General features: G+C 41.1%; 1 pseudogene; it reads right to left on the minus strand.

Annotated features, from left to right (window-relative positions):
• Positions 1-2985: 2985 nt before the first annotated feature.
• On the minus strand, positions 2986-4368 carry LOC146813501 (uncharacterized; annotated as a pseudogene).
• Positions 4369-5005: the final 637 nt, after the last annotated feature.

A 5005-nucleotide genomic window follows, 5' to 3' on the forward strand; every position in this document is an offset into this window, starting at 1 on the left:
TGAAAGACAAGTTATTGTAGCCCCACAGAATCCTATCCATTACGTTGTTGAAACAGAGTTAATGCTTTTGGGATACTAACAATCCCTATAAAGGGATCAGGGGCACCGTGGTAACAGAAACAAACCTATTTCATTGTTCGCAGTATCAGACACACACACACTGTACTAAGACAAATAACATTTTTAAGTAAAAGCATTTATTACAACAGGAACAACCTGTTTCTGAATACATCTAAAACAACTACACAGAATATCATAAAAACAGCAAGGAGGCACACTGAGAGCAACTATATTAAAATAAATATTACATGGTTAAAATTTCATCTAAAACCTAACACCCTAAAATCTACTTCTGTCTGCTACACTAAGAAAGCATGGAAAGCATAGCAAATTACAGGCTAGAGTTTCTTAGGGAGAAGCGATGCACTGCGTACCTAGTTGACACCAAAGGCTGTTATCAATGGACGCATGAAGGCAGTGTTCTCTGTGAAGGGCACGCACATGCTGCAATAGCAGCCTTCTTCTGAGCTTGGCTTTATCAGCACTGAGCGAGATGTCGCATCTTGGAAGTGTGCCAACGAAAGGAGAAACCGTCTTCTGGCAGAATCTCGGGTTATAATCTGGGTGAATCTAAGAGGTAAAATGGTGTCCTTATATACTAAATCTTGTCAAAGATTAGAATACTGATGTAAGTGAACATCAATTCAGACTACAATGTTTTGACTATATGTCTAGACTTGTTCTTGTATGACCCAGACATGGTGATAAGTAGACACTTGACCCAGACATATGTAGCAGCAGGTTTTATATATCTGTAATCAGGCGGACGACCTGACACTTTCATAGTAGACATCTGTGTCAAATAGCAGACATGACCATGATTCTGCATACGGGGAGAAAAATGGCGACCTCCACAATCTAAAATTGTGATGGGGCCTGCCTAAAATAAAGTCAGATGAATCGGACCATAGGGGCTTTATGTCAAGGCGAGGATGTGACCTTTACGTCAATTTAAGTAAGACCGTTGTATGGAGCACAGGGAGGCCATTTCTTCCACATTCAAGAGGTTATATTTCTATATTAGACATATTAATGTTTACACAAACTTGCAGCTATAATTTGCAAATATGTTTTGAGCTCTTCTTTCCATAAGACTAGACCGTCAATCTAGCTATAACTTGAGAAGCAGTAGGGTTAATACTTATGAGTGTAGCTTTACATTAGGTGCACTGTCAGGATTTCCTTCTACGTCATATACTTTCTTAAGCTCAGTCTAACAGATCTCATAGCTGAAACTGCTGTTACACAGATTATCTTCATGCAGCATTAGAAATCAGTATTAGGGATTCTTAGACTAAGGTGAGGTTATAGCAATGTGAAGGACAATTATCAACATGGCCGTGACAATATGACAATGACTTGCTATTACCATTAGACCTTGCATTTAGATGACTCAGTAGCTACCTCAGATCCATCTACACATTAGGTCTTCCATCCTCTCCTACAGAGTTTGTCACTGAAGGACTATCCTGGCAGGATTTGTGCCTTTTTAGGCATTCGGGTATGCTAACCTTGCTCTCCTTACACAGCTATTACAACTGCTTGATTGTGTTCCCAGAGAGGAGGAAGAGACTATCTTGAGTCCTCACAATTTGTATCTAGAGTTTTCAAACCAGCCAGTTTGATTTGTTTAGAGAATTCTGACATAGCTTCCATGGAGTTCAGAGGTTGTCACTAATAAGCAGATGCTTACTTCTCTGGCTGAAGCAACTGGTTATCGACTGAGTTACAAGGGGCTTTACTAGCAATGAGTAATACCACTTGAAAGCGTGCAGATTTATATATTTATTTGTAAAGCGCCAAGTGGCCATACAAATCATGGTGTTAAAAGAATGGTAGCCCACTGCCTAGACAGAAAACACAGAGAATAGTTTGCACCGAATAGTAAGATTGGATGACTGGGAATCCTCATGCTTAACTGGCGCCGACATAGTTCTATGCCCAGATGTGCTAAGCATTGCTTCTTACAAAGAGCAAGCTAGGTGATGATCAGCTGGTGCACACCCCTCCCAAAGATCCTGCAGGAATTTCCTGACACAAACAATGGAATCAGTTTCCAGTCCCAACACCTGCTGCTGTACCCACAGCTTGAGAATGTTTAAGGGCGAGAACACAGGAGTACCTTAACTTTCCTCAGCAGTACCATTCTGCTGAGATATGCTTCAAGTATTGTCCAACTTGTACTTGATTTATTATATTTTCTGTTCTCTGTTTATGTAAACTGAGGATGAAAATTATTTGAATGCAGTCTAGAAGTACATATAGCGTTTACTATTGTTTCCGGGGCTCTTTGTTCGATGTTTTGCTTATATAGGCATACCAATTGTTTATTTTATGAGCACATTTGATAACAGTTGGATAGTAGATCTTTTTGTGTCCTTCTGTGGCTTTGCTCACACTTAGAGTAACCTATTTCAAAAGGGAGGGCTTTGCCAGGTGATGTTCTAGGGAAACGGTTGAAGATCCTGTTAATAAATTCTTGTGCACTACAGTCAGTACAGAAAAGATTGTTTTGAGCTGTTAGCTCAGACTGCTGTGGTGCAACTATCTAGATTTACGTTGCACTAACCTCAATAGACTGGTTATTGAAACTGAAGGTTTGAAAAATGACTCAACAAAGCACATGCCCAGTGCTGGTGGTGGGTCGCATTTTACGATGGATATAGTGAGAGTGGTGTTTTCATGATGAAATGTGTTAAAGATCCACTATAACTGTTTCCATTTTGTAACACTACTCAGCTCAACCTTAAAAGAGGAAGAAGTAGTCAACTCTTCTGTCCAGACTTGCCATCTGTTGAGTAGTGAGGCTCCATTTAATTCCAAACCTTTTACCATGTTCTGAGCATTGATATGGTTTCTTATCTGGGTGTGCCCTAATGTGTATTTTAAGACTTTACCACCATAGTTTCGCCCACATTTTTAGCACTAAGAAGGTTTCTCCCCTATGTGTCTCCTCTCATGTACAGTTAGATTTCCTTTCTCTTTGAACCTTTTCCCACATATAAGGCATTGATGAGGTTTCTCGCCTGTGTGTGTTCTTTCGTGATGAGTGAGATTTCCTTTAACGCTGAAACATTTTCCACATTCAATGCATGCATGTGGTTTCTCGCCTGTGTGTGTCCTTTGGTGGCAAGGGAGTATTCTTTTCAAGTGGAATCTTTTTCCGCATTCAGTGCATTGATAAGGTTTATCACCTGTGTGTGTCCTCTGATGCACAGTGAGAAGTCCTTTCGTACTGAAACATTTCCCACATTCAGAGCACTGATGAGGTTTCACCACTGTATGCGTCCTCTCATGTACAGTAAGAGTTCCTTTCGCTCTGAACCTTTTCCCACATTCACTGCATTGATGTGGTTTCTCGCCTGTGTGTATTCTCTGGTGCATTATGAGATCTGTTTGCTGTGCGAAGCATTTTTCACATTCCCAGCACTGATATGGTTTCTCACCAGTGTGTATCCTCTGGTACCTTGCAAGACCTGCTTTTGAAATTAATATTTTCCCACATTCTGAGCATGGATATGGTTTCTCACCTGAGTGTATCAGCTGGTGAGTTGTAAGACCTGTTCTTGAAATATATCTTTTCCCACATTCTGAGCACAGATAAGGTTTTTCACCTGTGTGAGTCCTTTGGTGAATCGTAAGACTCTCTTTAGAATAGAGTCTTTTCCCACATTCTGAACAAGGATATGGTTTCTCACCTGTATGTGTCCTCTTGTGAATCGTAAGATGCTGTTTTGAATAGAATCTCTTCCCATATTCTGAGCACTGATGTGGTTTCTCACCCGTGTGTCCCCTCTGATGAATTGTAAGAGTACTTTTTGTACGGAAGCATTTATGACATTCCAGACATTCATGAGGCTTCTCATCTATGTGTGTATTGTAATGAAAAACAAGAGCTGTTCTCCGACTGAACCACATTCCACATTTGGAGCACTGGTATGGTTTCTCACCTGTGTGTGCTTTCTGGTGAACAGTAAAATGTTCTTTTGTGCTGAACTCTTTTCCACATTCTGAGCATTGATAAGGCTTATTGACTATGTGTGCCCTTTCATAAGCAATAAAGTGATCCTTTCTGCTGAACCCTTGTCCATATTTTGAGCAATGATAAGCTTTCTTATCTGAGTGTAATCTGTGGCGATGAGTAACACTTTCTTACCTTTTGAACCGTTTGTCATATTCTGAGCACTGATATGATTTTGTGTTTCTATGTGCTTTCTGGTGAATAGTAAGGGATTTTTTCAAATTGAACCCTTTTCCACATTCTGAGCACTGATAAAGAGTTACTTCTGTACGTGTCCTGTGGTGCATGATTACAGTTTTCACAGTTTTCCTATGCCTGAAGCATTTTCAACATTCGGTGCATTGATAGGGTTTCATGTATGTGTGTGTTCGCTACTGAACAGTAAGATTTGTTTTCCGACAAAAGCTTTTCCCACATTGTTAGACCTGTCAGCCCTTTGGGTGGTCCCTCCTCATCATTATTTATTTTGTCCCACTTTTGCCTCAAACCCTGTTAGAATTTTTCCTTTTTGGGAACCACCAGACTTTTTAGTGTTGATGCAGGGTCAGGGAGCCATTTTCCCTACCCCTGGAACTTCTGTCTGAGGGCCTGAGACACAAAATGGTGGCCACCCATTGTCACCTGTGACATCACTGGAACCGACTAGTACCTTCCAGAACATTCTAGAACCCTGTGACAGTGTGAGGCAGGTTTAGAATGTTGGGAAGCCAGCTCAGAGTTGGCAGTTGGAATTGGCAGTTGGCATCTGACTAGAGAGGAGAGAGGACAGAGATTCAGAAGGAGGAAGGAGTGAGGCAGCAGGGGTGGAAACCAGTGCTTGGAGTGGGGTCCAGAAACCCACCCTTGATGCTAGTCACTACTGACCAAGCCCAGTCTAGTGCCCTGTGTGGGATAAAGACCAGAAAATCATTTTAAGGACCTGAA

The sequence above is a fragment of the Triturus cristatus genome, chromosome 7, assembly GCF_964204655.1.
Source record: "Triturus cristatus chromosome 7, aTriCri1.1, whole genome shotgun sequence".
Classification (NCBI taxonomy): Eukaryota; Metazoa; Chordata; class Amphibia; order Caudata; family Salamandridae; genus Triturus; species Triturus cristatus.